The sequence below is a fragment of the Lissotriton vulgaris genome, chromosome 1_1, assembly GCF_964263255.1.
Source record: "Lissotriton vulgaris chromosome 1_1, aLisVul1.2, whole genome shotgun sequence".
Classification (NCBI taxonomy): Eukaryota; Metazoa; Chordata; class Amphibia; order Caudata; family Salamandridae; genus Lissotriton; species Lissotriton vulgaris.
In genome coordinates, this window is record NC_141685.1 from 1,907,913,473 (window position 1) to 1,907,940,217 (window position 26,745).

Sequence of the window (26,745 nt, forward strand, 5' to 3'; positions counted from 1 at the left end):
TTCAATCACTAAAGACACATAAGATACAAAACATTAATCATTAATCACCACTAATTACATGGTTTTGATAATACAGATCAAGAATAAAATGTCAAAATATTAAAATAATAAAAGATTATATTAAGAAGAATTAAAAAAAATCATTTGTCATTTCATGATATAGGACTAATAATACCTAATGTATGGTAGCAGCCTTAGATAAGAAGTTTTTCAGAATCTCAGCAATTAGGCAGAATAGACCTAAAGTGCAGGTGAGTCTCATGTTAAGTTCGGCTCCAAACCTCCCCAATTTACAGAGAACATAATTCCTTAATTATTACAGAGTGGATTAACATTCACAGCACCTGGTTTATTCATGTTATTTCTAAGGATATCCCATATCCAGATCAAGAACTTAGCCAATGCTTTAACTATGTCTTCCTGCAAATTCTTTTTCAAATTGCGGCAAAGCAATTGTACTTGATCTTGTGCCTAGATTGGAGCAGATCGACTTTAACCATTTGCTTCTGGGACGTTTATATGCAGGGCATACAAACAATATGTGCATTATTGACTTCTCCATCAGATGGCATGAAGGAAATTTAATATCTTTTGTATTTTGCAATTCTATTGTGAAAGATTTTATGGGTAGTGAGCCTACTCTGAATTGGTGGAACAATTTCCTATCATATGGTCTCGTAATAATAATAATAATAATAATAATAATAATAATAATAATAATAATAATAATAATACTGAAGTTTATATAGCGCAACAGCTACCTCCCACTGAAGTGTCCCGGCGCTCAGTGAGCAAGTGGAGCGGGGGACGGTGACTCAAGTGCCACAGAAGAGGTTTAGTGATTAAAAAGCCAGGTTTTTAACTGTTTCCTGAAAAACACTTCTGAGCTCGCATTGCGCAGTTCAGGTGTAAGGGCATTCTACAATCTGGCTGTTGCGGCTTTGAACGTCCTCCCTCCAAGCGAGCTCTTGAGATGCGTGCGACCAGAAGCAAATTTCGCGCATTTGATCGCAGGGAGCGTGTCTGTTTGTAGCGGGGGAGTCTTAGTTTGAGATAGTGTGGGCAGTTGCCCTGCAAAGCACGGTAGGCAAGCGTCAGAGCCTTAAACTCAATTCTTCTTTTCACTGGTAACCAGTGCAGCTCCCGCAGATATGGCGAGATATGTTGTTTGAACGGTATGTGTTTGATCAGCCTTGCCGCCGCATTTTGCACCAGTTGTAATTGCTGGATAGCATACTTCGACAGGCCCAAGTACAAGCCATTGGCATAGTCCAGCCTAGATGTTACTGTGGCATGGATTACAAGTTTGCGGCAGTCTTCGGGTAATAAGTCCAGGAATTTACGTAAATTTCTCAATTTATTAAGGCAGCCAGCCATTACTTGTTGAATGTGGGCAGAAAAGGAGAATGAAGTTCCAATATGCTTCAAATCTTGCTTCAAATTTATGCTCCAGAAAAATACCAGTAATGGAGGTGTTTTGTATGAATGACAGCAACTTAATATTCTCTACATTACAATAACTACATTACAATAAGCTTCCTTATAATCTTTTTTGAGTGGGAACATAATACCCGCTGGACTCTCCCACAGATGGCTAAACCCCATGTCATCCAACATGCTCTTTATCTTTTGTATATGGTAGGAGCTCCGGCGTAGTCTAGAGCCTTCTCCAATACTCTATGTGCCTATAGGAAGCTAACTCCTCCAATGCTGTACAACCCAGATCTAAGAAGAGGGGTTTAAGAGGATTTGATTGTGGGAGACCTGTCAGCGATCTCATAAACTTATTTTGGGCCATAGCTAGCAATGTTACATTTTCGAAGCCCCATAATGCAGCCCCATACAATATTGATGCCCTAATCTTTGCATTATAGATCGTTAATGCTGGGCCTACCGGCTTATTATATGAAAGCCGGTGCTCTTTTAAAAGAACACCTGCAAGTTGGCCTTGCCTTAAAGCCAATAGGTCAATCTGGGGTTTCCAATTTAACCTTTTTCCCAGGGTAACTCCCAGATATGTAAAGGTGTCAGTTTATTCCAGTAAGACATTACTACTCTCCCTTTCACTGATTTATGTCTATGTAAGACCATGAATTTCATTTTGTCTACATTAACCACAAAATCATGGTTTTTGCAGAAGACCGTAAACCTATCCAGGGCACGTTGCAGACCTGTTTGTGTCTTGGACAGAATTAAGGTATTGTCCGCAAACATTAGTAGTGGTACCTTTAGGCCGGCAAGTGAGGGAGCATTTGTTGGATATGTTAAAAAATAGGTAACAACCCTATTAATAAAGAGTGAAAAAAGAGTGGGTGCCATAACACACCCTTGTCGTACCCCTTTGCTTACCGGAAACCGTTCTGTAACCTTTCCTTGAGATCCCGAGCGAACCTGAGCATAGTTGGACTCATGCAATTTAACAATCAGAAAGAGAAGTTCTGGAGCCATCCTTGCATCTTTTAGAGATTCCCATAGTTTGTTTCAGGGGACTAAATCAAATGCAGATTTTAAATCTACAAAGGCTGCATATAAGGTTCCCCCAGCCATGAATTCAGTGCTCCAATAGATTACCATAAATCTAAAAACTTGATCAATGGTGCTAACAAGGGGCGAAAGCCAGCTTGTAGTGTTGATAGAATGTCACATTCACCTATCCATGAATTTATTTGGCTCAGCACGAGCCTGGCCATGATCTTTTGCATCGTATCTATTAAACTAATTGGCCTATAATTTCTTGGGCAGGTGTGGTCCCCTTTTTTATAAATCTGTATAATTTCGGTGCCACACCAAGAATCAGGGATAGGAGCCCCTCTGGCTATAGCATTTGCTAAAATATGGTTGTATTTAAGCCAGTTGGCTTTATCTTATCTAAATAAATCGTCTGGAATACAACCCGGGCCGGGTGCACTTCCGGTTGAGTTGCATCCAGGGCAATTTCAACTTCCCTGATCTTAAAAGACAGCGTCATCTCTGGGACTAGTTCCACATTTTTACTGGAGTTGTCTGGCAGGGCAGCGAATTGTGCCTGAGAATAAGAAACCCACTGTTCTGGTGGTACGTTATTAACTGGGGTTTGCATAATTTCACCACTTCCCCATTTTACTGTCTGCCAGAATTTCGGCACATTTTTCGCAGTACTTGTCTGCAATAGTTCATTCCATCTTAATTAATCAAACTCTTTTTTTTGCTACATATTGGGCTTTTTTATACGCAGTCCGTGCAGTTCTAACCTCGTCTTTTGTTTTCCCCCTTATAGCCTGAGACAAATGCCTATACGCAGCTCTGCAGTCCTTATTGTACCACTTAGCTGATTTTTTGGGAACTCGGCTGCTAGGTTTTGTAATCTTAATGAAGAAACTTTTGAGCTTAGCAAAAAGCTCTTCATGTGTCTTTATGATCACATTATTGCTATCTGCCGTGGGGTCTAATACTGAAATAGCTAATAGTGTATTTTCCACTGCAGTCCTCATCTGCTCTAAGTTATAATCATTCCCCAAAAATGTTGCCCATTTTACCCTTCGCATGTCGTTAGTCAGAATTACATCTGCAGTCACTATCGCAGTCTGCTCTGCCTGGTTTTCCAAACCCTTTATCTGTAGAGTTAGCAATAATGGGTTATGGTCACTCTAAATTCTCGATTGTATTGCCATATCGATAAGCCGGGGCCATAGCTCCATGGTAATAAGAAAATAGTCAATGCGACTACTTCTTAACCCATTGTTGTAAGTGTGCTGGCCGTCGCTATCAGATACAGCCCCTCCATTTGCAGCCCTAATGCCTTGCTCCAGACCCAGGCTTTTTAACTGAAGTGCAGCCTCTGTCCATTTTTTTATCGGGGGTAAAGTTAGCGATGGAATACCCCAAAGGGAGTCCTCTGCACTACTGAGGCCACCATCTTCGTAACCTAGGGGCTCGAAAGTACAGTTAAAGTCACCTGCGATAACTATATGATTATTTCCCCAGAGTTCTTAATAAGGGTTTCTAGTAAGGAGATAGTATTTGAGAATTTTCAACCCACCATCCCTCTTGCTTAGACATTGGTCACTATGATATCTAAGTCATATTGTGATCGTAGCATGATAGCCAGGATATCAAGGCTATCTGTTGTTATCTCTTCCACCCTGTATCCTGGGTGTTGCCTTACCCAGATAGTAAGTCCCCCCAAAGGTCTCCCCTTTTGTCTAGCAATAGCGGGTTTTGCAAAGTTCAGGAATCCAGGTCGAAAAATAGGATCCTATGTCCAAGTTTCCTGGAAAACCCAGATATCATGGCCCTCTATGAAGGATGACCAATCTGAGGCTACAATCTTGGAATGTAAACCAGCAATGTTCCATGATGCAATAGCTAATAAATGGCTTACGGGATCACCGGTCACCGCTAGGGGAATCAGTGCCCTGCAGGTTTACAATTCCCTGCTTAGTAAAAAGGTTGCTCAGTTCCATTCCCTTTGCTTCAGTCGCCCCTAGCGATAACTGAGGGGATGGTGACACTAAACAATCATCATTAGGCTGTGTGTTAGGCCGATTTTTATTACACTGTTTCAAATCATTTCCCAATATATTCCTAATATCTACTTTAAGTGTCATATTTTGAGACCCCTGGAGGCTGTTAGATAACAATAAAGTATCACCATTGGTAAGGACCGGAAAAGACTGATTTCCTCTACTCTCTGATTGTGTTGGTAGTACTGCCTGTCGACCATTCCCCAGTAAACAAAGGTGTTAAAGACTGACTTATGCTGCTCTCAGTGTGGTTCAGTTGCGTACAGTCAGTTGCAGGCTTCTAAGTCAGAGAGGGGGGCAAATCTATTTTCACATCTTAGATTGAATGCCCTGGGTAATCCTCTTGAGGCCATGATGGATCTCTGGTAGTTGTTGGAGGGGCGATCTATAAAAAAAAACAGTGGTAGCACCATAATATTATTAAGATTCCTGTATAGATTGGTGCCTAAGATATCCAGAAGAAATTTGACAATAAAACCATTATTAAAATTTAAGACCATACAGTCTCCCCCTTTTCTTTTCTTGTAGGCCCTATCCAAGTTACTCTCCTAGCCATAATCAATTGACTTTGTATGTTCCCATCTCACACCACTGCTCCCCTCAGCTTTTGGTCCAGCCAATGCATAGATTTAGTCATTAGTTGATCTGTTGATTCTGCCTTACCCTCCCGCAATGATGGCACATTTCCCATTACCACCACCAGGGGAGTAGCCGCAGGTGGCAGATGGAGAGTTGAAGTCTGAGTACCAGACTTTGGTGTGAGTCTGATTGATCTTTCATACTTCCTGTTAACACATGAGCTTCCCTGCCTCAAAGATATTATATTCTGCTTAGTGGTAACACAGTCAGTATTGGCCAATGATACATTATTTACATCAGTCACTTTATTTTGTTTTTTAGCATTGGTTGGACTCGTGAAAATTTGGGCAAATTCGCCAGATGTATCAGCTATATTATTAGTTTCATCCATGGATTTGGCTAGATTGATGTTTGAGGGGAAAGCCTTGGTTTGGGGTACAGACTTCGCCCTTGTAGTTATAGATGGTTTCTCAATGAGTGCCCGTTTACTTGTCTCTTGGGTAGTAGCTCCAGTGGTCTGGGCATTTTCATTAGATGGTAAAGAGGGCCTGATTTTGATTAGTAATGCCTCTGTAGAACGAAAGTTTAACTTAGCCTGTGATTCAATACCTTTTACCTTCTCTTCAGTCTGGACCAGTCTTGATATAATGGGGTTTACCATAATAGAGACCAGGGTTTCCAACCTCTGCCACATGACTTCATCTGTGGCAAGGCAGGATGCTTGGGGAGTGTCAGTATTTGATATTTTTGTGAAACTTTGGACTCTTGATCCATGGTCTGCTATGTCATCTCCCCCTCTTCTAGACTGCATTGCAAATTTTGCAGGTTTAGGTCTCTGCAGGCCAACCCCCTCTTCCTCTTCACAACAGGGTCAGGAGTTAGTCCCAAGCACAAGGTTGTTGACAAAATCCTGATGCCCTAGTTGCAGCTCTTTGAATGGTGTGGGTTAGCTCTACTTCGGGCACATACTCACAAGATGTCGGGCCAGTGAGTATTTCTGAGCCTAAATTCAGAGGCTACATCTGATGCCATTACGCGCACTTGATCAGTGCTGAGTCCGCAGTCCTGGGTGGAAAGGAGAGCCATGCTCCCCAACGAAGATCTTCTATTAGAGAAATGCTCCCAAGATAGACGTCGTTCCGTCCTCACTATCTCGTGTTTAAGTACAGAAGTAACTCTAATCAAAAATTGATCAAGTGTCCCCACGATACTCCCACCCAGCTGCACGCCCTTCCCCTTCCCCTCTCACTTGTTCATCTTAGAGTTATCTCACTAGGTCAGGTATGTAGCGAATATAGGGACAATACTAGTGGCTTAAGTATCTTGGAGGTGATATATGAAATAAGGGAACCATCCACTGTACCTTCTTGTGGTGCAGGTCTCAGGGGAGGGGCCCCAGCCCAGTCTCCTCCGGTCTCTGACGGGCACAGATGGGCCCGCCCTGGGCAGGACTTTGCCCGCACAGCGGGAGCCTGCGCCACCCTTTAAGCACCTCCTGGCGCTTCCAAGTTACGCTGATGATCAAGCACCACACCGGGAACGCTGGGGATTGTAGTTTTGTCCTCTGAGTAGCCTGGGACAGCGGTGGCGAAAACACTGTGGCATTGCGGTCTCTCCTGGACCGTGAAGGCGGCTAGGAAACAGGCATCGTATGGCATGAAGTGATCATTTAATCAGTCCTTTTTCTCTACCATAGACAGAAGCAGCCACTGCAGGCCAACCCCACACAGCAAAGGGGCAGTACTCCTCCTTCCAGCTCTTCAGCTCTTCTTCTTGGTAGGGTCCTCTTGCTCCTCGAAGTAATGTAAAGTCCTGGGGTTTTAGATGTAATACTTTTTTTAATTATTATTTATTTATTCAGGTCAGCAGAAGACTAACAATACAAATTTGCACAACTTTGATACCAATAATCAACAATTGACTGTATGCAATGATATTTAACTGATTGATATGAGCATCTGCACCGTGATCTTTTTTCCAGGTGTATTTCACAGCTGAAACTTTGAGGCTACACCCAACGAGTCCCATGATTCCCGGGCTAGCAAGCGCCGCACTCCACCACCCCGATCCTCACATTGCCTCCCACCACATCTGGTACATAGAAACCTCACATTTGAATATTACTAACCTACTGCATTATACAATCAGACATCATTTTGTGTAGAGCTAATGTATTGCACAAACGGTTCCCAAAAATCCCTAGGTCTGGAGGCCTGTGGCAGTTCTTCGGCGTATGTCTCAAATGTCTCTTTGCAATATGTCATGACAGCGACCCAATGTACAAAAATACAAAAATATGTTTTATTTAATATTTTCTACATCAATTATACCATTTTTAACTTATTGTAACAAAGAAATCACTATATCATTCTACATGCATACTGCACTCATTCATATACCGATACATACAGACCACACATATAATTGAGTTCTTTTAAACATTCTATACATTTGATTTGTAAGAATTGTAAGTGGGTGGTGATACTGTATCCCAATGTTAATCAAAATTTATATATTCAGTCGAGGAATGCACCAAAAAGAGATGAGGGATATTTCTCGGGGGAGGATAAGTTGCCTGAGGTGGATAAAGAGCGTTCTCAATGGCGGGCTTTCACTTCATATGCCAATCCCATTAAGTGATGCTCTCGGCATCTGGACACCATGCAGACCCTATGACGGAACACAGAAGTACAAGCTGATGCAGTAGTGTTTCTCACAAGAAGGATTGTCCTCCTCTGTGCAGAATGCAGCTTTAGAATCTCGGTACACAGCTCGTTGCCTCCCACTAATATTCGTTTATCCAGGGCCAGGTTGCATATAGAAATCCTTTTACAAAAGTAAACCATTTCACCATTTAGGAGCATCATTCTAGCTCCATGGACTATATATGCTTAGGATCCCACATGCATCACTTAACGGGATCTGCATATGAAGTGACAGCCTGCCATTGAGAACGCTCTTTATCCACCGCAGGCGACTTATCCTCACCCGAGAAATATTTGGGAAGTGGCATTCCTGAAGAAGGCAGACTACTGGCGAAACGCGTGTAGATGAATTACTGCCACATCTCTTTTTGGTGCATTCCTCGACTGAATTTATAAATTGTGATTAACATTGGGATACAGTATCACCACCCACTTACAATTCTTACAAATCAAATGTATAGAATGTTTTCAAAGAACTCAATCATATGTTTGATCTGTATGTATGGGTATATGAATGAGTGCGGTATGCATGTAGAATGATATAGTGATTGCTCTGTTACAATAAGTTAAATATGGTATAATTGATGTAGAAAATATTTAATAAAACATCTTTTTGTATTTTTGTACATCGTGTGATGGTCTCCTCTCTTGAAACCACTTTCATGATGAATTTTTAAACATATATTGAAGTTGCCCTGGGAACTTTACAGTATGTATTTCTAGGTGAACTTCACTTTAGTAGTAGGGGGCCTCTAATCTTTTCAATTATTACAGTTAACAAATCCTTTTTTACCGGTCAACCAATTGCCAGTTGTCAAAACTTCCGGGCTGCTTCTGACTAAAGCATTACTCTTGAAAATAGCTTTCCTGAAGGTAATGGCCGGACTTTTGGGCAGAAGGGAACCAATAATAGGGTCACTTAGTAATAGTGGCCAGTTCTTTTTGATTATGTTTCTTAATCTGCCTTCTTGTTTGTTGTAAGTAAGGATTAATCTAGTTTCCTGTTCTCCTTTTTGTTCCTGCCCAGCTACACTGGTGTCTTCCCTCTTTTCTTTGATCTTAAACAACAAATCTGATCTACTTAGAATTAGTGCTTTTCACCATAAGGAATGCTGTGCATCAAGTGCTTTGAATGGAAACTGGTACCGTGTAGAACTGTTATGCCTGTCGTCTCCTTGCGATGTAGCCTAGTTTCTAGTCTCATGTTGGCAATGTAAACCTGTACATCGAGAAAATAGAACGATTCTGCACTAATGGGTGCCGTAAAATTCAGATTAATGTCAGAATAATGTCATTAACATTAATTTTGGATAAAAATGTATTGCACTGTCTTTGGATCCCCTCCATATTATGAAAAGGTCGTCTATATATCTCAACTATACAATAACATGTTTATCTATAGTTTCCTTATAGATTGCCATGCGGACAAGCTCCTCCCACCAGTCCATGTGGAGACAAACATGGCTGGGGGAAAGCTGGCCCCGTGGCAACTCCCTGAACTTGCTGAAAAATCTGATTCTGGAACATAAAATGATTATTTTACTAGGTAGAATGATGTCATCCTGCTCAACACCCGCTCGGTCCACAGACACGCCATCGACCTCTGGAATCTACTAGACACCACTTCTCCGGACGTCGCCTTCCTAACTGAAACATGGATGAACGCCTCCTCAGCCCCAGACATCACCATAGCCATCCCGGACGGATACAAGATCATCCGAAAAGACCGCAACAAACAAACAGGAGGAGGCATCGCTATTGTCCACAAGAATTCCATCCACATCTCAACCAGCTCAGACGCCAACCTCGCTAGCGCCGAACACCTTCACTTCCAGATCCACACCGACCCCAAGACCACTCTCAGAGGCACCCTCCTCTACAGACCACCTGGACCCCGTGCACAATTCTGTGAAGACATCACTGACTTTATCACCCCACACGCCCTCCCCTCAGAGGACTACATTCTATTGGGAGACCTCAATTTTCACCTGGAAAAAAACAACGACAGCAACACCACCGCCCTTCTGGACAATCTCGACAACCTAGGACTCAAACAACTTGTTAATACCCCCACTCACCACGCAGGTCACACACTCGACCCTATCTTCACCTCCAGCAAACATATCTCCTTCAGTCACACCACACCTCTCCACTGGACGGACCACAGCTGCGTTCACTTTATCTACAATAAGACCACAACCCACAACCATCCTCAATCTACTCTGCGAAGAAACTGGAACAAAATCACCATCGACCAGATCTCCTCATCGCTTCTTCAAAACCCCCCTGCCCACTCTTCGAACTCCAACCAAGCAGCCATTAACCTCACTCAATGGCTAACCAACAGCGCCGACATCCTAGCACCCCTGAAAAAACGTCAAATCAAACTAGGCAACAAAAACGCCCCCTGGTTCAACGATGATCTTAAGAAATCCAAGAAACTTTGTCGCTCCCTTAAGAAGGCCTGGAAAAAAGACCCAAACACCAGCACCAGGGACGCCTTCAAAAACGCCACCCGCATACACCACCAACTGATCCGGACTGCCAAGAAAGCCGCATTCAAAGACCGACTAGACAACAACGCCCACAACAGCAAGGAATTATTCAACATTGTCAAAGAGTTTACCAACCCCACGGCCAACTCCAACAACATCACTCCCTCCCAAACCCTTTGCGACTCCCTAGCTTCGTTCTTCCACGACAAAATCGCAGACATCCACAACAGCTTCGACAACCAACCCGGAGACCAACCCACCCAACCTTCTGCCATACCTTCACCCCCCCTTGAACTTCCTTAATGAATGGAACCCAATCTCCACTGAGGACACCATCCGCCTGATGAACTCCATCCACTCTGGATCCCCCACAGACCCATGCCCTCACCACATCTTCAACAAAGCAGATTCTATTATAGCACCACACCTCCGAGACGTCATCAACTGCTCCCTCAACTCCGCCACCTTCCCGGAAAGCTGGAAACATGCCGAACTCAGCGCACTCCTAAAAAAAACCACAGCAGACCCCACCGAACTCAAAAACTACCGCCCCATCTCGCTCCTTCCATTCCCGGCTAAAGTCATCGAGAAAGCTGTTAACAACCAACTCGCCGCCTTCCTCGAAACCAACAAATCCCTCGACTCCTCACAGTCCGGCTTCCGAGCCAAACACAGCACAGAGACCGCCCTCATCGCAGCTACAGATGACATTCGAACTCTACTGGACAATGGAGACACAGTCACCCTCATCCTCCTCGACCTCTCCGCAGCCTTCGACACAGTCTGTCATAGCACCCTGATACAACGCCTCAGAAACATCGGAATCCAGGGAAAAGCACTGGATTGGATCACCTCGTTCCTTGCCGGAAGCACCCAGAGAGTCCGCCTCCCACCATTCAAGTCAGAGCCTGGCCACTGAAGTCATTTGCGGCATCCCACAAGGATCTTCACTCAGCCCCACCCTCTTCAACGTATACATGAGGCCCCTCGCAGCCATCGCACGCCAACACAACCTCAACATCATCTCCTATGCTGATGACACTCAACTTATCCTCTCACTCACCAAAGACCCCAACACGCCAAAACCAATCTGCATGAAGGAATGAAAGAAGTAGCCGAGTGGATGAAGCACAGCCGTCTGAAACTGAATTCCGACAAAACAGAAGTCCTTATCTTAGGTACCTCCCCCTCTGCCTGGGACGACTCTTGGTGGCCAGAGTCCCTTGGAAAAGCACCCGTCCCGACAGACCACGCACGGAACCTGGGCGTCATTCTGGACTCCTCACTCTCGATGACCAGACAAGTCAACACCATTTCTTCATCTTGCTTCAACATTCTTCGCATGCTTAAAAAAACATTTCACTGGATCCCCACCGAAACTAGAAAAACGGTCACCCACGCACTGGTTACAAGCCGCCTGGACTACGGAAACACCCTATACGCCGGCACCACCACAAAACTTCAGAAAAAACTCCAACGCATCCAGAACGCATCAGCCAGACTCATACTTGACATCCCGCGTAACGACCACATATCTGATCACCTGAAAAACCTCCACTGGCTCCCCGTCAATAAGAGGATAACATTCCGCCTCCTAACCCACGCACACAAAGCACTCTACAAACTTGGACCCGATTGCCTCAAAACACGACTTTCCTTCTACACCCCCTCCCGCCAGCTGCGCTCCTCCAACCAAGCCCTTGCTGCTGTACCTCGCATCAACAAAACCACCATGGGAGGAAGATCTTTCTCCTACCTGGCGGCTAAAACCTGGAACTCACTTCCCATTCACCTTCGCCTCACTCAGAGCCACCCAGCATTCAGAAAGCAACTTAAAACTTGGATATTCGACAAGTAATCCCCCAACCCTTCTCCAAGCGCCTTGAGACCCTCCGGGTATGTAGCGCGCTATATAAATTAATTGAATTGAATTATTGGTTAATGCTTGAGTAAAGCGTTGTAACATCCAATGTCATTAAAAGATAATCTTCTTTCCATGGACAGTTGTGAATATGTCTGAGGAAATCGCTGGTATCCTGGATGTGTGATGGTAATCCTCGATTAAGTTCTTGTAGAAAATAGGCAATATAGCGGGATGTGTTTTCCAAGAACTTTTTATGTCCCGGAATTAATAGCCTACCTAGTGGCTTTGTTGGATATATGTGGATTTTTGAGATAAAATAAAGCACTGGCGTAACTGCAAATTCCTTCTTGAGGAATTTATATTAATCTGAGCTAAGGAGGCCTGCACTTTTACATGCTAATAACTCTGAATTATGTATTCATTGTGTATGGCACGAGTTGTTTGGATGTTACTTCTCTTGTACCAGTCTCTGTCATTCAGTTGTTTCATAGCTTCCCTTATGGAATTGGCTTTGGGCCAGATTACAATGTAGCCCCCCTTGTCGGAATTCTGAATAACAGTTTGATCTTTGCCTTGTAATTTATCAACCAACTGACGGTATTTGCAATCCTGGTAGTTGTATCTTTTACACACTCCTTGAGCTTGATGGTTTAATTTTTTAACTTCAGATATTATATGTTCGGTAAATATGTTGATAGAGTTGTGTGGCATAATTGAAAGAAAAGTTGATTTCAGTTTAAAGGTTGTGCGAATTGTCCCAAAAGTGTTGAGCTCTTGTTGGGCTATAAAAGTTTTTTTGGTACTTGCTGTTTTCTATTTCTGTAGCTCTGGCAATTTACATAATAGCTGTACATCTGAAGCTGAAAAAGCACTTGGACTTTAAGAGGATATGGCCTGGGAAGTGTGATTGCTGATGTTATTTACATTACATAGAAGATGGTATTTTGAAAGCTTTTTTTACGAACAAATTTATATCCATCCATTCTTGTTTGTGAGTAGTTAGTTAAAGTTACTCTCCGGGCAGAACAAACGACCTAATGATAATAACTGTGCTTCGGCTTGGTCTGGAGTTGTATGCATCAGGTTGATTATTGTTTTTGGTTCTTGTGGTCTAGATTCTACTTGTGCCTCAACCTGCCAGCTGTCTGTTTCCCTCTGTTTTTTCGTTTCCGACATAGATTTCTTCTTTACCACTGCCTTTTATTTCTCCTTTGTTTTGTCTGACATTTTGAGTCCTGGGATGTCATTTCTGACGTCTGTCTTGTTGTAAAAAAATCTAGCTCTTCTGCCAGGGAGAGTTTCTGCAACAGTTGCCCAGCCATTGATCTTTTTTGTTTCAGAATCTGACTCACTTTTGAAAGCAAAGCTTAAATCCCAAGCTGATGTAGCATCCTGCAATTATATGTTGATGTTTACTGTCCGCCCGACAATCGCAAAACATAAAATAACTATAGGCAATTGAAGTGGTCTCCGTGCCCAATTTGTGGTGGATTTACGGGATAGTTTGACAGCAATATATATATTACCTACTGGCGGTCGCCAGTATGTAGTTATAGTTAGGACCTAGTTTCCATAGGAAATCCGCAACATTCTATTTGGAATAACTTTGGCACCGGTCGATGAATCTTCGTGAAATTCTCCAAGAAGATGGCCTGCTCTGCTCCACTCCTCTCCTGAATGTTTGGGGGTGATTCGTGAAGCGGGGGCCAAGAAAAAAGGGGGGTCCCAAAATGTGTTTTCCCCATGCAATTTTTTATAGGGACCGTTAGACACGGCTACAGCCCGAACTGCTGAACGGAATTACACCAAATTTGGCAAAACGGTAGAGTTTAGTTTGTAGATTGTGCTTTTTGTTAAATGGTGTAAATCCGTGCAGTAGTTCCTGAGAAAATCAAAAGTAAAATCATAGATATTTTTGTGAAGTTGTACCGTACGCGTACCGTCCGAGGATTATACGCTTACCATTACGAGCACGAGCAGCATGCTAATTGGCTGTAAACTGTCTGTCAACACTCCAAACCAGGAAGTGTTGGCAGCCATCTTGTGCCTCGGTAGAACCAAGGCAAAAGTAAATTGAAAAACATGTGCGCAAAAGGCACAAAGGGGGCAAGGTAGAAATACCCTGGCACCCTAGGCCTGCTCAGGGGTCCCACAAGGACCCCCAAGGCCCCCAATTTTTTTTTCCTTAAAATGGCAGGGTACACATAGGGTACGAGTACCCTGCCAATAAAAAAAATAGCATTTTTTTTGGACCCCGGGGGGGCAAATCCCGGGGGCAATTAACTCTTTGTAAAGGGGGGCCCAGAGAGGCCCCTCAGCCCTGGGGACCGCCACCCCCTGGGACTTATTTTAATAGGGTGTGGGGGCTCTGAGGCACCCCCAGCCCCGGGCAACGCCACACCTGGGGCTTCTTTTATTTGTAATAATTGGGGGTGGTGGTCCCCCAGCCCCGGGGACCACCACCCCCTGGGCTTTCATGATATGTATGCGAGGGGGCACACGCCCCCTCCGCAGCCCCGGGGACCGCCACCCCCGGGGCTTCTTTTTTTCAAAAAATACCTGTGTGGGGGGGCTCAAGCCCCCCCACACGCCCCAGGGACAGCCACCTCCCCGGGGCACTAATATTTAAAATAGGGGGGTCCGTGACAGACCCCCACAGCCCTGGGGACCACCACCCCTTGGGGCTTTTAACTGTTGATGGCCCTCGGGACCGCCACCCCACTGCCACCCCCCTGCAGTATCCCAGGGTGCCTACCCCCGGGACACTGCTGTTTGCTATTGTAGGGGGGGAGCCTCGCGGCTCTACCATAGCACACTGCTTTGGTTTTTGAAAGAGAGAGCAGGAAACTTGTTAGCAGCTCCCCAAGCAGAAAAGCAATGCTGGCTCCCACAGGATGCGGGGAGCTGGCAGGGAGCCTGCGGGGCTTGAGGAACCCCCCACAGCCCCCAACTAGGAGGGCCAAACTCTGGGGAATGGGGTCCCCGGGGCCAGAAGTGGCCCGGGAGGGGGGCCCTGCGGCCCCTCCCAAAAAATAAAAAATAAATTAAATAAATGGCCGGCCTCGGGGGATGGGGTCCCCGGGGCCAAAAGTGGCCACAGGAGGGGGGCAAAGCAGCCCCTCTCCTAATTAAAAATGTTTTTTTTAAAAGGCCCATGCCTCGGGGGGATGGAGTCCCCGGGGCAGAGTATGGCCTTGGGAGGGGGGCCACGCAGCCCACTTTCTGATTTTTTTTTATTAAAAATTGGGGGCAGGCCCTGAGGGATGGGGTCCCCAGGGCCAAAAAAAAGAAAAAGAAGTGGGGTTACACAGCCCACCTTCTTAAAGGTAAATTTAAAAAAAACGGGATCGGGAGGAAGCCACGCCCCCTCCCTGCACCTCTCTGCAAACGCGCCCCCTGGCGAGTTTGCAGAGGGGGAACTAATTCCCCCTGCATACTGGGAGTCTCTGGGGGCCAAGTAGCCCACCAGGAGCCTCCAGTATGGGCCAGGGGGCTGTGTTGCAGAGAGGTGTAAAAAGGGGCGTGGCCTCAGAACACCTCTCTGCAACACAGCCCCCTGGCGCATACTGGAGGTTCCTGGTGGGCTAGTTGGCCCCCAGGGACCCCCAGTATACAAGGGGACTTAATTCCCCAACTTAGAATGCGGTACGGGGCGCGTTTGCACAGTGGTGAAAGTAGGGGGCGGGCTTGAGGTGATATGTGTGCAAACATGCCCTGTGGCGCATTTTAAGTTGGGAAATTAATTCCTCTTCAAAACAGAGGTCCCCTAGGGGCCAACTAGTCCAACAGGTACCTCCAGTAAACACCATGGAGCTGCGTTGCAGAGTGTTGTAAAAAGGGGGCGTGACCCCTGAACACCTCTCTGCAACGCATCTTCCTGGTGCATACTGAATGTACCTGGTGGGCTAGTTGGCTCACAGGGAATCTCAGGATTGAAGAGGAAATAATTCCCCAACCTAAAACGCGCCACAGGGCGTGCTTGCACACATGTCACCTCAGGCCCGCTCCCTTCCTTCACTGTTGAGCAAAATATTCCTCTAAAATCAGCCAAACTACGAATTCCGATTCACTCACCTGTTATCATGAGAGATGTCAGTGCTGCATCTTTGAGCCCAGTACGGACCCTGAAAAGTAAATCTAAGCGTACTTACCAGTAACTGGTATTTCCTTCCATAGGAATCTATTGTGTGGCTTTCACCAGAAAAGTTTCTAAGTGTCTATTTTTGAAACGTACAAATATTCCTCTAAAATCATCCGAACTACGAATTCCGATTTACTCACCTGTTATCAGGAGAGACCTCAGTGCTGCATCTTTCAGCCCACTACTGATCCTGAAAAGTAATTCTAATCATACTTACCAGTAACTGGTATTTCCTTTTATAGGCTAACATTGACTGGTTTCACTTGGAAATTCTTCTAAGTGTGGAGTTTTGGAACTTAAAAAAATTCCTCTAAAATCAGCCAAACTACGAATTCCGATTTACTCACCTGTTATCAGGAGAGACCTCAGTGCTGCATCTTTCAGCCCACTACTGATCCTGAAAAGTAATTTTAACCATACTTACAGTAACTTGAATTTCCTCTATAGGCTAGCATTGACTGGTTTCACTTGGAAATTCTTGTAAGTGTGGAGTTTTGGAACATTAAAAAATTCCTCTAAAATCAGCCGAACTACGAATTCCGATTTACTCACTGTTATCAGGAGAGACCCGAGTGCTGCATCTTTCAGCCCACTACTGATCCTGAAAAGTAATTCTAACCATATTTACAGTAACTTGAAATTCCATCCATAGGCTAACATTGACTGGTTTCACTTTGGAACTTTAAAAAATTCCTCTAAAATCAGTCGAACGACGAATTCTGATTTACTCACCTGTTATCAGGAGAGACCTCAGTGCTGCATCTTTCAGCTCACTGCTGATCCGGAAAAGTAATTTTAACCGTACTTACCAGTAACTTGAATTTCGTTCCATAGGATATCATTGTCTGCTATATAAAATATATATAAATTAAAAAAATATAAAATTTAAAAAAATATTACAATTTCAATATTTTAAAAAATAAACATTCAATTTATTTTAAAAATATATAATGTAATTTAAAAAATAAAATAGCTAACAATAAATACTTTAAAACAATGTAGTAAATCAGTATAAAAAAATATAACAATTAATACATTTAAAAATTATCATTTACAAAACCTTTGAAATTCAATGAAAAAAACATAGGTTTCAGCCATGTTATAGTTAGGAATTAGCATTTAAAAAACCTTAGAAATTCACTGAAAAAACCATATGTTTCAAACATGTTATAGTTAGCTGGACATTTCACTCATACAAAACCATTGAAATTCCCCCATTATAATTAGTTCAGCTAACTATAACTCGTGCGCCCGCAATGCACTGCTGATGACGTCACATATTACATCTTCTCATGAAATGTCAATGACATCACTCATGACATCCCTGATGACATCTCAAATGACATCACTGATGACATCATCCAGTGAATGTGTGTCTTTATGAAAAATAAATATTTTTAACCCCTTCGGTGCTCATGACGGAACGGTTCCGTCATGAGCGTCGGTTGGCCTGTGCTCCTGATGGAACCGTTCCGTCATGAGTCCATAGGTTCTTTAGAACCTTCAGCACCGCAGCGGAATTCGCGCAGCACTGAAGGGGTTAAAATATAAAGGAAAAAAAAAAGTGGCTAAATAAATGTCAGAAAATGCACTACCAGGGCATAGGTAATTATGCTGCAAGATAAGGAAGAGGGTCCTCTTGCTAGTTTAGGGAAGAGTATTTACAATGTAGTGGGTAAGGGGCTTGGGGGACTAATAAGAGGAGGTTTTTAGGATTCCAGGAAGGGTAGCGTTAAAGGGTAATAAGGTGTTTGTGAGTTAAGGAAAGGGTAGAGTTAAGTGGTATTGCTTTAAAAGAGGAAAAGAGACTACTTCAAATCGGTTGCTGGTCTACCCATGCCCCCATAGAGACTACTGGCTTCAGAGAGGGGACAATAGGATGTAAACATGCATTGCTCCCAGTTGCAGCAAGGACGCCGAGCGAGCCTCACACAAAGGTAGCCACTGTCCTATTGGTGTTGACACATGTGAAGCTCAGTACATTTCACCTTTAACTTAGGCAAGCATACCCACTAACTTCGGACTCAATCATCACGGTACACACATATGTGCAAGCACACTCCAAACCTTTCACAGACATGGAGGAAGAAAAAGACATTGGTTAAGGCCAAGTGGACTGAAGCCTACTGTTGTAATCTTACTTGGTTCCTTCCGTCCCCCCTCTTCCCTTGCCCCCGGTTGGTATTACCCACTCAAGAATGCATGAACATTCCACAGCTGCCTTCAGCTGACTGGAACCCGTGATGGTGATAAGATGTAATAAAGAAGACTTCTGCTCTACTTCAGTGTACATCGTTATTTTATTACACTGGCGACGGAAGACTGTGTGGGGGCAGTTTGCCATCACCCCCAAGTGATACCTTTTTCGAGGAAGGCATCCCGGACATCCTTGTCACGGATAATGGGGTGCAGTTTACATCAGAGGAGATGAAGACATTTCTTTCTGACATGGGCATTATTCACCAAAGAACTGCGTTGTATTGTCCCCGTGCCAATGGATTAGTGGAGTGTATGAACCGGGTGGTTAAAGAGTGCATACAACGGGCAGAAATGTTAAACACACCTGCTGCACAGGCTCTGCGAGAAACAGTCTAGGCACACCGCACCACTCCCAACTTGGTCACGTGGGTGTCTCCTTTAACTTCATTGAAGGGGAGGTCCCTAAAACCAAACTTTCTCCCCCTATTGAGAGACAAACCACTCGTTTGGTAGACAGAGAGGTGGTTGGAGAACGATATAAAAGCCACCAAGGAAAGTATGTAGCAAGGTACAATTCGGATAAACATGTTAAAACCAGACAAGTGCATGAAGGTGATTTGGTGCGCATTGACCTTCCTAAGTCGAGACAGAGAAGTGCTACCAGATTCTCTCATCCCATGCGGGTGACCAAAGTGGGTAAGAATGGGGTACAGTTGGCCAATGGTCAAACCTGGAGCATGGATAGAATTGCTCTACACAAAGAATTTAATGTTCCCTAGTTACAAACTTTACCTCAAGGCATGAGTCAAGTGACCCCCAGAAGGTCGTCTAGACCCACAGTTGCACCCCGGTGGAGCAAAGACTACTATACCACATCATTGGTTTTTCAGGCACTGGTTTCTGTGTTTGTGGTTGCTGCCTCCTTCTTGCCTACCCCATTATTTGAATATTGTTATCTATGTATGCACCTCATCCTTTTCCTTCCTTCCCCCATAAGGAGATGTGTTGTAATCTTACTTGGTTCCTTCCGTCCCCCCTCTTCCCTTGCCCCCGGTTGGTATTACCTACTCAAGAATGCATGAACATTCCACAGCTGCCTTCAGCTGACTGGAACCCGTGATGTTGATAAGATGTAATAAAGAAGACTTCTGCTCTACTTCAGTGTACATCGTTATTTTATTACACCTACCTAGGAGGAAAGCTAGTAGACGCTGTCCTTGTGGAAAAGGAAAAGCCCTGCCCCCTGACTGTTCATTATATTGCCCCCACTGCCAGTCCCTCACATTTCTGTGGGGAGGTGAAAAGGATAGTTGCCAGTCACTAAAAGATGGGCTCACTTTAGGTGCCTCTTTCAACATCAGAGCCCAGCTTTGGTGTCTCATGCCATTCAAACAAGAGAACCCACATTGGGCTCACATGTTTGTCAAGTTCACTGAGGGAAAAATGCACAGGTTCACTTAGAAAAAAATGTTGCAAGGCCGGGCAGCACCGCTCTTGTAAACCATGAAGAGGACTGTCATCCCAACAATATCTTAAAACGGGGGACTCCATGCAAAAGATTTTCAAGGACCCCTTTGACTGTAACTACCCCCAGCTTAACTGCATATATATGGTGCTGACAGGAAACTCCTGTTTGTAATTATAGTACATGTCTGGCTTGATTCTCGTAGCTGGGGTGCACTGTTTTACTGACGGGGCAGTTCTCACCTTCTGTTGTGTAGTTCCTATAAATTTATATAAGATCTGTGTGTTTAGACAACATAGACTGTGATTGGTGTCCAGACTGATTCCAGACAACCCCACCTGGTATGTTCGCCTGTATACCAGCTTGCTCACAGTGCCACTGTAAACTCCTCTTACCAAGGAGAGAAGAGTTCTTGGCAACTATGGAACATGACAACTCTGTCCTAACAGGGATCGTGGAAACAGTACAATAATTTTCGCTCAGTCACTCATGCTCACTTTGTCTCAAAGAGATACACAGAATAAATGGTGGGGACGTGTTAAATAAGTATTTATTGAGCCAGCTTCCTTCTAGTGTAAAATAGGTGTGCTGAAATAACCATAAGACGGAAACAGATATAACTGATTATAAGCACAAACAGAGTAAATGATTGGTAGATTTCTACCATAGTGCTATAACAATGGATATATGCAAGCATATAAATACATGACAGTAATAATGCGTACTCCTATGACACAACCCAAACTAGATGTATCTAAGTGTACCTAGCATGTATGTAGGTGTAAAGTCAAGAATCCCCCTAGGCTGAAGCCAACCCCATGACCTGAAGTGAGAGATTGTGGGACCCCGTCTTGGTCTCGAGATGGACACTCCGTGAGGGATGTTAGACCACTGTGAGCTGGAGTTTCTGCGTGCAGGAATCTCAGCGTCTCCCGTCAGTGGATCAGCATGGAAGTCTTTCTCCTCGGCCTGCCCTGGCAAAGATATGATGTATATTTACCCAAAATGTACCCTTAGGGAATTCTACCTTACTGTGTGATGTTGGCCGAGGATGACGGAAGGGATGCCGCTTATACATAGTTATCATGCATGAGATGGTAATCCTGCTGAAATTCTGAGAATCTTCATGGATAATTAATGTGGCTAATTTTCGGGGAAAACCACATGACATTCTATGCAGCGCTTAACTATGTAAAAGGCCAATACCAAAACCTGTTATGTAGTGTAATGGTACGGTAAATGTAAGTGAAAAGTTAGGAGAATACTCAGGCCTATGTTGGGGTACCCTATGAAACATAGCACTTCTTTCTTTGTCTAGGACCCCTGTGAGGGACTGCAGAGTCGACTCCCCTAGGGCGAATACCCCCAGCAGCACAGCTACAGAGTATTGTGTAACACCTCAGCTATTTGGGCCTGTAGGGTCATTGTTTAGCATTTCTTTCACTCCCTAGTTTTGGAAGGAGTCCCTCAGTGCAAGGTTGGTGGTGGAATGATAGATAATAATACTTCATGTTCTGAATGTTTGCTGGACGTTTGTGGAGCACTCGTCTAAGTATTCCTACTTCACTTCTTCACATGTAATGCCTTTTCTGTGTTTTAATATTCCTCTGACTAACAATCGTTTGTGACATTAACTTGGTAAAGTGAATGAACAGGTGTATGGTCTAAAGAGTTACTTTAGTTATTTGCTATTTGCTCAATTTGAGGCTGCAGGTATATTATACCCTAATTTAGAGTTGTGTTTGTTAGAATTGTCTTGCACCCTATTCACAGTGATATTTTCAGTCATTAATTTATGCCAGCCATTAACATGGAAAATACCAGAATTTATGGAGTATTGGCAGGCGTAAATGCATTGCTACGAGCATGGAGAAATCTGCATTTATAAATCCCACTGACGGTGTGCTTTTCCGTTGAAGTTTGGGAATGTCCACAAATATTTATGTTTATGAGCATTCTTAAACTCGATTGATCACTTATCCACCTGGAAATGGCTGGATATTTACTCCTGTGAAAGAATGGATTAATTTTCCTTCAAGGATGAGAATGAGAATGGATCACCCCCTCATTTGAAGGGGGGGAAAGGGAAGGAATTTCTCTTTACTTGGATAACTATTTTCTTGTGGAGTACAAGAAAAAGGTATGTATCAGCAAAGGGGGGTTCCATCCCCATTTCTATGCAGTATAGAATCCTGCAGAGTACGAACTGAATCACGAAGAATATGTCACGTGAGTTTCACAGAAGTACACCTGTAAACTTGTACCTGGTACAGTTTCCAGGCATACTTCATACGTAAGGTAGGGGGAGATGTAAATCTGTATGTACTATTATTTCTTTACTCGTGTATAGGGCCCAAAGTTCTCTGTGTTTTATATGCGAGATTTTTTTCCTGCTTTTTGACAACTGAAATCTTTATTTGTCCAGGAAATTTCAAATGCCATTATGTAACTCTATGTACCCTTGTTATAAGTTCAGTCAGGGTGTGCAGCCCCGAGAACAATTATAAAAGCAACTGTACTATGAACCATATCTACTGCCGCCATGGTAATGTATAAATAGGGCTACCAAGATATATTTGTGAAAATATGTGTTATTGTACGGTGGCTTGAGTCTGTGATTTTGCTCAAGCTTTGTAATGTACATAACGTGCTAGTTTTGGCTAATTTGGTTGAATATATAATTTATCCTGAAATGTGCATTAGTTGGGAAATAGCATTAATTGTCTAATCATATTTTAATAATGGTTTACTTGTTACCAACATCTCAAGATATGTTACCGTGCCACTCAAGTATATCTTAATCCTCTAAGTAACCTGTCTGCTCTTTGTCACTCTGCCAGGACTAAGAGAAGGTGTACGGAGAGATTGCCTGGGGTCCATCTTTGTGTATTTTGCTAGTATTACATGGTAAGGCATCCCTGCCATACCACATAATACTTTCACCTTGCAACAAGCTGTGAGGCTGATGTGTTGGAACCTGTATCCTCATTGAGGCTGCCATTGATGGGAGATATGAGGACCTGCGTCGGGAAAGGTATGCACAGGTTCCAACATGGATGTGGGCTCAGAGGAGATACGTCGGTTTTTGTTGGATCCACAGATGGGCCGACAGAGCACCGTTTGACCCACTTCCAGGGTTCCAGGACAGGGGGGCACCACCTGGCAGGGTAGGACTCACAGATGGCAGAATCCAGGGGCTGGGTTCAAGGTTTGTTGGAGCCTTCTGTCCCTAAGGTGGTAGTCATGAGGCAAGCCATTAGAGTCACTCTGGGGCCCTGGGTTCAATAGATGCAGGTCCAGTCCTTCTTACCCAGGTAAGAGGGCAGCAGACAGCAGGTCAGCACAGCAGGGCAGTAGTCTGTCAGAGCAGCAATCTAGCAGAGTGGCAGTCCTTTCAGCAGCACAGCTGTCCTTCTTCCTGGCAGAGTGTCAACATACCCAGAAGTGTACTGAAGAGCTGGTTTATGCGACCCAGTATTCATACCTGGTGCCCTCCCTCTGGAAGGTGGGATAAGCATTTGAAGTCCCCAGGTACCCTGCCTTCCCTGTCTTGTCTCCAGACTAACTACAGAGGGTATGCAGCCCTTTGTTTGGAGGCAGGACACAGCCTATTCAAGTGTAAGTAGGGATGTGCCCTTCTCTGCCCTCCCTTCCTCCCAGTGATGGCCAATTCAGGCACACCTAAGCTCTCTATTGTGTGTGGCTGTCAACAAGCAATACACAAAGCCCAACTGTCAGCTACACCAACTCATGTTAACCAGGGACAGGCTACGAGCCCAAAATGGCAAAAGCAGAAAAATTACAACTTTCTAAAAGTGCCATTTACAAAATTGTAATGTAAAATTGCAGCTTATTAAATGTAATAAGGTAACTCCAATGTTATCCTATAGGAGAAGTAGGCCTCACAGTAGTGAAAAACAAATGTAAGAGTTTTTTCTTTACCAGGACATGTAAAACTTAACATTACATGCCTTGCTTTTTAAATACATTGCACCCTGCCCTCTGTTCTGTCCAGGGCCTGCTCTTGAGGGGACTTAAATGTATTAAAAAGGAAGGTTGGGCTGAGCAAAAAGTTTATTTTACCATGTGGAAATGGCACTTTAAAAACTGGACACACACAGGCTGCAATGGCAAGCATGAGACATGCTTAAAAGGGCTACTTATGTGGGTGACTCAATCAGTGCTGCAAGCCCACTATTAGCATTTAGTTTACTGGCACTGGGTACATGTACTACCACTTTACTTGAGACTATTAGGTAAACTTAATATGCCAATTTTGAATAAGCCACATGTTACCATGTTTTAAGCAATGAGCACATGCACTTTAGCAGTGGGAAAGTGCACAGAGTCCTAAGGCCAGCAAAACGAGATCAGTAATAAATGGAGAAGGCGGTCACAAAGTTGTGAGCGAAGACCACCCTTAGGCTGGTGGGGTCTAACATGCCCTTTTGCTCTGTATTTCTTGTATTTTTTGTGCCTTTGTTTTTGCCTCTGATGGGATGGAAAAATCCATTGGAGGGTGACAGACATGCACTCCTGCCCTAAGTGCCCCAGCCCAGCAATATCTGGATCCCTGGTGCTGACTTTTTTTGTCATGCGTATGGCCCTTGACATAGGCCTGTCTCACGTATTGCTGTCTTGTTGGACTTGGAGGCGTCCCCAAAGTGCTAGCCTCATGGTGGTGAAAGGCTACTGTCTTTAACAGAAGTTAAGTAGCATGAGCACGGTGGTGGGAGCATTCCGTGTAGTGATCAATAGGAGTGAACAGGGATTTTTACTCTGCCTGGCATAGCGGAGTAGCGTTTTTTTCTCGCACACTCTTGCCAACGGTATGTTGGTGAGCGCGAGTGAGGAAAATCAAAGGCTACAGCTTGTATTGAGAAATCTACTTGGGCTTCATAAGGAAACAGCGCCCTCTTGCACTGCACATGATGCCGTTTGCACTGACTTTACAGTGTGGGGTAAACACCCAGCACTAAAAATCAGTTTGAATGGCACAAGGTAACGCACTCTACAGCTCACGGACGTCCGTGTAGCTTGGCGGATTTATTTTTGCACTTCGTGAAGTTCCGTGTAGCGGAACTCTGCGAACTCCGCCCAGGCCTACTTTTTACCTGTGTTATTGGAATGAGGCCTAAAGGTCCACTCATGTAAAGTTCTGCTGCTATGTACACAGCTCACCCTTGGCTTACATCAAGTTAGTATGTAACACTGTGCAGTGCATGTGTGGTTGCATGCGTCTCATGGGTGTATGTGTGCCTGGTAGTGGTACAATACATGGAAGACTGTGGGTTCTATTTTGGAAGACTTATGACTGACTGGAGGAGCTTGGGGAGGTAGAGCATTCAAGAGACAGATTTTTTGATTGCTGCTTTCCTGAGAGCTCTGTGGGACAATCACAAGAAAAATGAAGAGCCAGGCTCTTCGGTACACCTCAGGGAGGTCACTGGAAAGGAGCCCTGGCCCATCGTAAGAAGGAGATGGGGCTGATAAGAGAATGATAAAGAGTAAGGCTGGGATTGTTTGATAACCCTTTGATTCATATATTACTGTGGCTTACATCCAGGTGTGAACTTCTAGTCACTCCCATTGACTGTATTGTGAGGCTATCAGGTTTGGAATCTCTTCTGTGACAGACTGCTTTCTGGAGGAGTGGCAGAACAGAGAAGTGGACACTTCAAAAGAAAGCAGGCCCCCAACAAAAACTTCAAAGACTCAGACCTAAATTATCTGGAAATACACTATAAGAAAGGGATATTGGGCCCCAGAAATTGTCAAATGCCAAGCAGCCAGTCAAGCTGTAGGTCAAGGAGGAGAAGCACTGCAAGAGGTCTAATGTGACCAGGACTGGAGGCTTAAATCTGCCAGTCTCCCAGCTGCATGAGGGGACATCACCCAGGGAAATTCAAGACCACCTGCCCTGGAACCAGGAGCACCAGTGCCTGCCTGCTTTGCAAGATCATAATGCCCTGTGAGGAAGAGGAGAGTTCTTCGTGAAAACGAGGTCCAGTGGGGAATCCTAATGAGTAGGAAGCATATGCTGCACTGATCAGGCTGTTGGCCGTTTAAAACCTCAAGTCAGCGTACCCAGATACCATAAGGGGCTATTGTGAAGTCTGTTGTTGCTGCATTGATTTGGCCATCGCTCTTGTGCAGGTTAAAGTTGGTGACCCACTATGCCTTCGGGGGTCACAGTGAAAAGTGCACTGCGCCGTACAACTGTAGCCTGCTTCCATAGTAAAGTTGGTAACCCCATATACCAGAGCAGACTGCTGTGAAGAGGGTAGCATGGATGTAGCATGTGTGTGGAGTAAAGTCCCCAACCTCTTATGCCAAAGAGGGCTGCCATGAAGAGTGCATTACTGCCATGCTGATCGGGCCATAGCCTGTGTGTGGAGTAAGTTGACGACCATGCATGCCGGGGTGAGGGTTGGTGCCATGAGGAGCAAGTGTCATAACCTGCATTCAGTGACGCTGAGAAGGATGGCTACCATGGTGACCTGCAAGTGCTTAAGCCCTGGTTGAAGCATCAGAACCCAAACGATCTTCCCCCTACCTTGAGAGGGATCAGAGGAACTTACTGTGTCATTGTAAGGAGCGCCGTGGACAACCAGCTGCTGCCCCTGCAAACCTGAGAATACTACTCACCACGGAAGGGCGCTGTAGACCTCTGCAATGTCTGAATGTGAACGCTCCTGTTACTTCAGTACAACTACCCTGGCTGGAGCGGGCAAGACTTATGACAGGGCTGCAGGGCCCAGGGGCACTTGTTCTGTTTCATAGCACCGTGAGTAC